The sequence below is a fragment of the Pan troglodytes genome, chromosome 13, assembly GCF_028858775.2.
Source record: "Pan troglodytes isolate AG18354 chromosome 13, NHGRI_mPanTro3-v2.0_pri, whole genome shotgun sequence".
Lineage (NCBI taxonomy): Eukaryota > Metazoa > Chordata > Mammalia > Primates > Hominidae > Pan > Pan troglodytes.
The window spans coordinates 97,541,003-97,552,078 of NC_072411.2; the positions used below are offsets into that span (position 1 = coordinate 97,541,003).

At 39.2% G+C, this 11,076-nt stretch overlaps 1 long non-coding RNA gene across 1 annotated transcript; it reads left to right on the forward strand.

Moving 5' to 3' along the window:
* The first annotated feature begins 205 nt into the window (after positions 1-205).
* LOC134807955 (uncharacterized) lies at positions 206-7,526 on the forward strand. Its single transcript, XR_010149681.1, has 3 exons — positions 206-485; positions 5,285-5,376; positions 5,556-7,526. It is a non-coding gene; the product is annotated as an uncharacterized LOC134807955 (long non-coding RNA).
* Positions 7,527-11,076: the final 3,550 nt, after the last annotated feature.

Consider the following 11,076-nt stretch of genomic DNA (forward strand, 5'->3'; position numbering starts at 1 on the left):
TCTAATCTTTAAAAAAAAAAAATTCTGAAGCCTATTTCATTCTCTGAAAACTCTAAATTAATGTTTAGGATATGTCTATCATTTTTAAAAAGAAAATGCCCTTCAGGCAAAAGAAAACTCCACGTCCTCATCTGTGGGCTGGCCTTCTTAAAGGCACAATGCATTCCTAACTTCTAACCTTGGAAGGGCACTTTTTTTTTTTTTCCTATTGTAAGAGCTCTCTGAAGTCTTGTTTGCAGAACTGTCTGCAAGGCTGCTTGTCACCTTTGAATATACTCCATCAACATGCTGCCACTTCATCTTGTTTAGGCTCTTTGACTGCTTTATAGAAGGACACTGATGTCCACATCCATCTCCTTGAGACAGGCAAAGAAACAAATCCTTTATCCTGTCTCAAAAAGAGCTGACAAGCTTTTAGTAGTGTTTATATTCACTGAAGGGTGATAACCTTGAAAATGAAAGTGAAAAGAGACTGATACAATTAGGTATGTAGTCTTCTCCATACTGTATTACAATTGGTTTTCTTTTATAGTTTAACATAGTATAACATTCTTTTATAGTTTTATATAAGTCGAAGTTTTCTGTTGTCCACACTGGTTTTTCTAAAACTAAATTTAAAGTTACAGTTTATTTACAAAATATCAGTGCATCATGTTGTGACTATTTTGCAAAAATGTAATTTTCCTCTTAAGCCAGAAGGGGTTAAAAATATTATTTCTTTGAAATGTTTTATCCTACCATTCTTCCCATATTATCTATGCCATTTTTTTCTCTCCCTTGACATTTGACTCCATGTTATGTCATATTCAGAGAGATTTTTCTAAAATAAATTTCCCAGATTACAGGCAAATCTTAGAATTCTAATTATTTACATCTTATAGAGTCAAGGACAGTAAAGGGTAGATTTGACATTTCATTAATAACTTGTGTATTCAAATTTCCATTTGTGTTAAATTGTGCCCACTCCCGAGGTTCCAACAAATATAGATATGCCTGGCAAGCTAGTAGCTTGGTTATCCACAGGTCATTTTGTGTGAACAACCATGAGTCCCTTAGAAAAGAATTCATCCTGCTGTGAGTTGGCTGAAAGCAAAAAATACAAAAAAGAAAAGAAAAGAATAAAGGAAAATAGCTCATCCTATCAGAACAAGAAGTCAGACACAAAGATTTGGCCACTAGAGGAGAGGGGTGTCTCTGAGTCCAGTGTCATGTCTGCTTTGTCCCCATGCCAGCTCCACAAGTTTTCATGTCTAAGTCACAGGGGGGAAAGAGTCCGCGAGCAAAAAATCTAAGTGTAACTCAAAATAGAAGAGAGACATTCTTTCCCACTATGTGGCAGAGCAAGGCGTATCTGTGGTCTCTTGTGGGTGTCTGATTCAGCTACAAGAGATCACAGTGGTTCCTAACAAATGACTGGCAACAGGTTGCTGAAAGGGGCAGCAGTCAGCAGGTAAACTTGTACCCAGCATTCGCAAACCCCTCCCTGGCGACTCATCGACACACAGAAGGGTCACTCTCATGAGACTGAAATCCTGCAAAGGAAGAGGAAGCATCCTCTAAGGCACCACTGCTACTCTCCTCTCTCTGCTACAGCTACCTTTCCATTCTCCCATGCCTCTCTCCATGGGTGTGCTTAGCCAACAAATCCAGGATTTGTGGCAGTACTGAATCATCAAGTCCCAGGGGATAATAGCCAGAAAGGGCCTTGGAGGCCAGATTGACACTGCCCTATCCCATCTCTCTGGAGCTAGTTGGTGCTGGCAAGGCTCTGAGTAGCAACAGAGTCTGTGAGTCAGCGTCCGCCCACAGCTGAAGGTTGTTGCTTGTTCTCAGTGGGAGCTGAGTGTGGACAAAATATCCCTGTGGGCTTAATCTGGCCTGCAGGCTGTATTTAGCCACCCCTGCTCTGGTCCTAAATTACTTCGCAGTGATACAAGAATGTCTAAAAGTTACACTGTAAGGTTTTGGCTTAGAACTTGATATTACCTCAAGTGTGTTATCCTAATAAAATACAGGCCATCTCATGCTTTTTATTCCATTTATACAGAGCCAATGATCTTATGCATGGAGGTCTTTCTTTGGCCTTGATTGTTTTTTTATCTTTCCATCTTCCCACCTCCACAAAATCTTTATTAAGTCTTGAAGATATGCTAGGGAGTAGCTCTAAACAATGTAAATTATAACTTTCCCTAAAATGGCACAAGCTAAAACATAAAGATATTAAGACTCCATAACAAGGTTTTAAGATGCTTAGAACTGTACCACTGGGCTGGGCATAGAGTAACACATCAGTAGGTAATTTTTTAGTTGAATTTTGATGAATGAAATGGAATGAAGTATCTGTTTGTTTGTTTGTTAAGAGCAAGGCAGTGTCATATACTCAGAGAAGGAACTTGGAAGAAGCTTCTTTGAAGAAGTCATAGGTTCACATTCTACTTCCCTTACAAAACGTATAACCTTGGGAAAAAACATAAAATGGAGATAAATTATATCTCTGCAGAATGTTATAATGATAAATTAGGTAAGTATGTAAATCATCTGATATAATGTCTGCTTCAATTGGAATTGACCATCTTTTTTTAAAGTCATAAAGATTATCCTTATGGCTATATGCAAATGAGGACTAAAAGGTCAGTGTCTGTCACTTCTGTAAGCAAATGTTGGGCAGATCAGATAAGGGATACATACTGTCAGGAGGTCTCTCCTGTTTAGAAAATGAATGTCAGTTATAATTTGAAAATGGAAGTTTTTGAAGGCATCTAAGCACTGGATGCTATGAAGAACTCCCAGAAATATCAAGAACTCCCAGAAATATCAATTTTCCACTTTCCTATCACAGAAAGCTCTAGGCAGTCCCTAGTTTAAACATGGCATATACCATTTGGCCTGGAACATCTGGGAGGTGAGACTACCCCCATGTTCCAGGGTCAGATTTGGCCCACTGGACAAGTCACCACCTCTATTCATCTGAGGCAATTCATTGTGGAGACAGCACTAGACCGACTCAGGGGTCTAAAACCATGAAATCTAGAATTGGTTCTATTCCCTTCCTAGCTGTATGGCCTGGGCAAGTTACTTAAGCTCCTTGAACCTCAGTTTCCTCATTTATGCAATGAGAACAATATCTGTTCTTCCTGCACGATTAAGTTACTGATGGTTATTGTCATTTGCTCTACCCTAGCTCCACCTATATTGCTCGGGCTTAATGAGTGTTTCCTCAGCCTTGTGTCAGGTCTCGACTTGTATTACCTCATGTAGTTCTCATATCAACTTAATGAGGTAACTGTGATTCCCATTTTACAGATGAGAAAACTGAAACACTGAGGGGTTAATTAACTTACATACTTGGTTAGTGGCAGAGCAGGAATCTGACTTCAAAGCCCATGTGCCTAGCCATTATGCTAAGCTGTCTCTTAGAAACAGGTAGGTTTTGAGTGCCCAGCCCTCATTTAACATGTATGTATTTAGTGCAAAGTTCTCGCCCTTGAGGACCTCATATCCAAAGTCATAGTGTAGAGATGTGCAGGGTCAAATTGATCTTTGCATCCACCCCGGAAGATCTGAAAGAACCCCGGGTCTTCAGCAAGTGGAGTAATTTCCTCTGTTAGGATGTAAGACCAAAAGAGACACACCCACAACCAGAGTCACCCACACTCCGATGGGGCTAGCGATAGTCAGTCTGGCCATGTGGTGCCACTTCCTCTCTGGTTTGTAAGCACTTTCTCTTCTATTTCTACTAACAAGGCATTTAAAGAAACAATTGTGTTCTTTAGTCAGAAGAAAAATTGCATTTTGTTTAGTCTGAAATAAATAAATTTAAAGCTACACTGCAGAAATAAAACCTTTAAAAATCACATAAATGATCATATATTTTTACTGGGTTTTCTTACTAATATGCATAGCACTACAGTACTTAATTGTTTCCACAGTCAGAGCCTAGAATTTTAAAACTCCAAGATAGTTGTCTAATGCCATTTTACATAAAAAGATTAGACTGAAACCTTCGTCTCATTTCCAGTCCTGCACTCTTGCCACTGAAAGACTGTCCTTCTTTAACTATGCTAGTTTTAATTCCCTGCCTGAAGAATTGTGTCCTTTCTTCCCTTCTGCCAAATTCCTATTGATTGGCTGGTGATGAGTTAGTAAATGCTTGATGAGAATGCCATTTAGGCCTTCAGTGTCAAGATCAAGGAAGGCTTATAAAGAGATGCCTTTCATCTTTTCCTAAAGTCAGTGCCTTAGGTAATCACTTCATGTCCAGAGGCAAAGAGTCCCCCAGATGAGGTGCCATGACTCGGGGAACTCTGGCCTCAGCTTTGTCAGCTCATTAAGAATACTGTCTACCACAAAGTGACTTTTGAACACACTAAGTAGCAAGAATCAAATGGTTTCTGCAGCGACAGGGTCAGCTGGATCAGAGCCTCAGCCTTGAAATAAATCAGATATTGAAGAAGTAAACAACAAAAGAAGCTGAAGACAGACTGGATACAGACATGGTGCTTTTATCTGTCAGCCAGCAAGCCACCAACTTTCTCTTTTGCAAAGAGACATGGTGTTTCTATAGTGCCATCTTATACGGTGGGTTACATGCCCATCTTACTTGCTTGTTTGTCAGCTCTTGGAGAGCAAGGACCCTATCATGCATATTTTTATTCCTTAGTTTGCAGCACATTCTCTTTTATATAACAGGTGTTTGATGTATGAAGAAATAAAAAAGAAACGAAGGAAAACTCTATGTCCTGTATCCTGAAGAAATTTATAATAAGGCTTATTGCTTTTCTCCCAGACTGTATAAAATTCAATGATAGAAAACATGCAGAATTATCTTATAGAAGAAATAGAGAAAATGGAGAACAAGAGAGGCTATTAAAGACAGGAATTAATTTACGGCAGGGTAGGGAGGCTCATGCCTGTAATCCCAACATTTCGGGGAGCCAAGGTGGGTGAACTGTTTGTGCTCAGGAGTTTCAGTCCAGCCTGAGCAACATGGCAAAACCTCATCTCTACAAAAAAATACAAAAATTAGCCAGGCGTGGTGGCGCATGCCTGTAATCCCAGCTACTTGGAAGACTGAGGAGAAAGGATCGCGTGGGCCCGGGAGGTTGAGGCTGCAGTGAGCTGTGATGATAAATACAGAAATAAATAAAAAGAAGAAAGGAATTAACTTTTGTTTAGGGAATACTATGCCAAACACTGTAGCAGGCAATTTGTATATACCATCTTATCTAATCTTACCATAACACCATGAGTCAGATATTCATATTTCTCATTTTTATATCTATAGATAAAGAAACCAGGACTCAAAGATGAAGTAACTTGTTCAAAGTCGGGCAGCTACTAAGTGACAGAGCTGAAATTCAAGCCACCAACTACAAGGTTCATATTCTGTTCACTTCATCAGGCTGTTTACTGTAGGCAAAAATACTATTTTACAGCCATAATTAAACAACTTTCTAGCAAACGGCATTTCTATCATTCTAGCACCACTAGCATTATCGCCTCTTCTCCCATTGACATATTTTTTTAAGGCGCTAATCTGGAATTTCTTCTTCCAGTACAGATGGATTAAGGGGGCGCAAACTCCCCTGGGTGAAACAACAAAAAGAAAAACAGATAAAATATATTAAACAACAGCTCTCAAGATACTAGCATCAGGCAACAAACCAAAGTGATCCCTGTGAGATAGTAAACAAATGAGGTGAACCCTATGACAGGTGCAACTTACTGCTTTGCAGAGTTTCCAGGCCATGACACTAAGAGGAGATATCCAAGCAGAGCCCAGTGAATGACCCAGATTGAGGAGACAGAGCTGAAAGTCCAAGAAGACCCGAGGCAGCTGGAATTTGCAAGACCGAGTACCAGAGAAAAGAGGGCTGAGCAGAGATAGAATTCCAGAGATTTGTAAAGGGTCTCCCTTAAGTATTTAGCAGAGTATTAATCATTGTAGGCATTTGAGGCAGTTACCTGTGGCCAGGAAAAAAACCATCCAAGAGGATTAAAGGAAACAGTGTTTTAGCACTCACACAAGGCCAGAAATAGCCTATTTTCCCATCCAGATTGACTTAACTTCGTAATTTGTGGGGCTTTGGGTAAAAAAGTCTACTCATTAGTTAGTCTTACCTCAGTAGTAGGGAATAAGTAGATGTAGACTAAACACTATACTGGTACCACCAAAAAAGCTTTAAAAACAGACTTAAAAGAAGTAAATGCTTTTCAAGTAATTTAACTGCATCCTAGAACAAAAGACATGCAATTGGAGTCCCTGAAAGGAGGGTGTGAGAAAAAATATTACAAGAAATAATGACTAAAATTGTTTCAAATTTGATGAAAGGATAGACACAAGAAACTCAACAAAACCCAAAGCATACAAGAAACATGAAGAAGCCAGGTGCAGTGGCTCATACTTGCAGTCCCAGCTGCTTGGGAGGCTGAGGCAGGAGGATCTCTTGAGCCCAGTAGGTTGAATCTGCAGTGAGCTGTGAACGTACCACTGTACTCCAGCCTGGGAGACAGAGCAAGACCCTATCAAAAAAAAAAGGAAGAGACATGAAGAAAACTACACTAAAGCACACAATAATCAAACTGCTCAAAATCAGTGATAAAGTGAAAATCTTAAATGCAACCAGAAGGAAAAAAACATATTATATACAGAGAAACAACGATAAGGATGACATTAGATTTAACTTCAGTAATAATGCAATCCAGAAAACAGTGGAACAACATTTTTAAAGTGCTGAAAGAAAAAAGCTAGAATTCTACTCTCAGTAAAAATGTCTTCATAAGAATTTTTTTCCTTTTTTCTTTTTTCCTTGAGATGAAGTCTCACTCTGTTGCCCAGGCTGTTCTTGAACTCCTGAGCTCAAACAACTCTCTGCCTTGGACTCCTAAAGTGCAGGGCGGGATTACAGGCGTGAACCACAGTGCCTGGCCAGGACATTTTTGGACATACGAAGCTGAAAGAGTTCATCACCAGCAAATCCATACTACAAAAACTGTTAAAGAAATTCTTCAGGCAGAAGAAAAATACCCTATATGAAAATTTTAATCTGCACAAATAAATGAAGAGAACCAAAAATGGTAATACATGGCATGATTGTTAATTTTATGTGCCAACTTACTGGCCATGAGGTGCCCAGATTAAACATTATTCCTGGATGTGTTTGTGAGGGTGTTTCTGAATGAGATTATATTTGAATCAGCGGACTCAGTAAAGTAGATTGCCCTCCCAGTGTGGATGGGCCTCATCCAATCTGTTAGGAGCCTAAATGGAATAAAGTGTGGCAGAAAGGAAAATTCACCCCTTTTGCTTCCTGCCTGTCTGGTTGAACTGAGACATCTCATCCCATCTTCCCTAGCACTCAGATTGGGATTTACAACACCAGGTCCCTTGGTTCTCAGGCCTTTGGACTTGGACTGAATTACACCACTGCTTTCCGCGGTCTCCAACTCGTGGATGGCAGATTGTGGGACTTCTTAGCCTCCATAATCATCGGAGCCAATTTCTCATAATAAACATATTTACTATACCCTACTGGCTCTGTTTCTTTGGAGAACTCTGACCAATACACATGAGTAAATACATAAAGTATTTTTTCTTATTTACATCTATTAAAAGATAGTTGATTGTTTACCCAACAGTAGTAACAATGTGTTTTGGGGTTTATAATATATGTAAAGGTGAAATGCATAATACTAACAGCATAAATGCAGGCAAGGGAGAAAAGGAAGTCTACTGTTATAAATTTATTGTACTATACATGAAGTCCTATAATATCACTTGAAGTTAAACTGTAATAAGCTAAAGAAGTATAAGCCTGGCCAGACACAGTGGCTCACGCCTGTAATCCCAGCATTTTGGGAGGCCAAGGAGGGGATGATCGCTTAAGTCCAGAAGTTCAAGACCAGTCTGGGCAACATGGTGAGATCCCATCTCTACAATAAGTAAAAAAGTTTACCAGGTGTGGTGGTGCATGCCTGTAGTCCCAGCTCCTGGGGAGGCTGAGGTGGGAGAATTCCCTGACCCCAGAAGTTTAAAGCTGTAGTGAGTCATAATCATACCATTCCACTCCAGCCTGAGCAACAGAGTGAGACCCTGCCTCAATTAAAAAAAAAAAAAAAGAGAGAGAAGTATACGCCCTACAAAGCTATAAAAAACAATAAAATAACAAAACAAGTTATAGGGAATTCATCAGCCAAAAAAAAAGATAAAATGGTTTCATACTTGCACACCAATGTTTATAATAGTTCTATTCACAATGCCCAGAAGGTGGAAACAACCCAAATGTCCATCAACAGAAGAATGGATAAACCAAATATGGTATATAAATACAATGGAATATTATTCAGCCTTAAAAAGGACTGGAATTCTGATACATGCTATAACATGAATGAACTTTGTCAACACTATCCTAAGTAAAATAAGCCAGACAGAAGAGGACAAATATTTTATGATTCCACTTTTACGAGATACATAAAATAGACAAAATTATAGAGATGGAAAGTAGAATACAAGTGTACCAGGGCTTGGGAGGAGAAGGGCATGGGGATTTATTATTTAATGGATACAGAGTTTTTATTAGGGATGATGAAAAAGTTCTGGAAATTGATAGTAATAATAGTTACACAACATTGTCAATATACTTAATGCCACTAATTGCATATTTAAGAGTGGCTAAGATGGTAAAGTTTATGTTATGTATATTTTACAATAAAAAAATTTTAAAGCTATCACAAAAGATTCAATTAAAAGGCATTCATTTACGTCCTATGGATTTTGCCTTACTTACGGTTTCAACTCTCCTTCATTATGCTTTTAAACTGTTTATCTTTCAACTTATAGAAATGATTTTTTCCTTCTAACATCACATTCTGTGATGATGCTTATTTATCTATATTACAGCAAGGGTCACTGTGCTCCTTCCATCATTCAACTTCCATGCAAACTCAGCCAAGGCCAGGAGTGGTACTCCTAGATTACAGAACTTAGAGCTCAGTCCTTTTAAACCAGGTGCCCATGCTCTCCCAACAAGGTCTCCATTTTTCAAGAGCACTGAATTGTTACTTGAAGACCCAGAATAACAGTCCACCAGGAACCAGGCAGATATTACTTTACCATCTTCCAAATAAGGTGTTTTTTTTTTTTTTGGAGACACGGTCTCACTGTCTCCTAGGCTGGAGTACAGGGCTGTGATCTCTGCTCACTGCAATCTCTGCCTCCCAAGTTCAAGTGATTCTCCTGCCTCAGCTTCCCGAGTAGCTGGGATTACAGGCACGTGCCACCACACCCAGCTAACTTTTGTATTTTTAGTAGAGAGGTGGTTTCTCCATGTTGGCCAAGCTGGTCTCGAACTCCTGACCTCAAGTGATCCACCCGTCTCAGCCTCCCAAAGTACTAGAATTACAGGCGTGAGCCACCATGCTTGGCCCAAATAAGGTGTTTCTGATTACATCTCCTTATCCACAACATTGCCACCTGCCCTCTACATCTGTACCCAAGTGTGGCTAACCTTAGTGTTTCCAGTGAACCTGTTACCCACATTGCTCAGGGAGCTATCTTCAGTGATTCAGAGGTCAGTTACTTTCTTAAGAGAGACCAAAGTAATTTTCTGCCACTCTCTTGCTAGAGAAAAGAGAGGAAAACACTCACAGTCACTCATGCTCTAGGTCTACTTTGGAGAAGGGTAGCCTTCTATATTTGAAAATTATTTTCGGTCTTCCTTGATCATGAAAAGAGGTATACAAACCCTTATTTTTCTACAACTGGCTATAATGCCTTAAGACTAAAAAATTTCTTTTAATTTTAAAAATAAAAACTGTCAGTGTTTCAAAAGCAGAAAGTACATCTGTAAAAATAAAAGAAAAAAAGACTGTTAGTGTTTCTGTTGGGGTGGTTGATTAGATCCATGGTTCATACCCATGCTGATCTCCATATCAAATGGTGGCTCCTCCACACCCCACCCTTTCCTTCCCATCACACTTTCTCATTTTTTGTAATGTAGACAGGCTGAGAATTTTCCAAATCCTTAAGTTCTGCCTCCTTTTTGCTTAACAATTTTATCTTCTCTTTATTTCTCTCTTCTTGCTAGCTGCTCCTTCAACATTCACTTGCAAGTTCTACCTTCCACAAAACGCTAGAACATGAACACAATTCAGCCAAGTTATTTGCCAATTTATAACATGGATAGTCTTTTCTCCATTGTACAATAACGTTTCCCCATTCTGAGACCGTATAAGAATTGCCCTTAATGTCCGTATTTCCACCAACACTCTGTACATGATTGATTGTTGTCTAATAAGATGAAAACTTTCTCTACAGCACTCCTCTTTTTTTGAGCTCTCACCAGATCACCTTTAAAATCTCTTCATAGCAATATTGGCTTTATCCAGCATGCACCTCAAAACTTTTCCAGCCTCCACCCATTACCCAACTTCAAAGCCACTTCCACATTTCTAGGTAATTGTTACATCAGCACCTTACTCCCACTACCAATTTCTGTCTTAGTTCAGGCTGTTAAAACAGCATTGATGGGGTGGTTTGAACAACAAACATTTACTTCTAGCAGTTCTGCAAGCTTGGAAGTTAAAGATCAAGGCACCAGCAGATTCAGTGTTTGCTGAGAGCTCTCTTTCTGGTTTGCCGAAGATGGTATTCTTGTTGTATCTTTACCTGGCCAAGAAAGAAATCATCTCCCTCATGTTTCTTCTTATAAGGGCACTAATCCCATTCATGAGGGCTCTACTCTTAGGACCTAATTCCCTCCCAAAGGCTCCACCTCCCAATACCATCACATTAGGGGTTAGGATTCCGATGTATGGATTTGGGGGGGACTCAAACAGTCCATTACGCTTATGCTTTTCATCTGAAATAGTGCATTGGTTACCAAAACCAAATCAAAATTATTAATAATAAGAACAATAATAAAAGTAGCAGCTACAGTAATAGCCAACCAAAAACTGAATGTTTACTTTGTACTTTACAAAACACTTTACATATATTATTCCATTTATTCCTCATCATAATTCTACAAGTAAGAAACTATTATTAACATTGAGTATACATAGACACAAAGAAGAGAA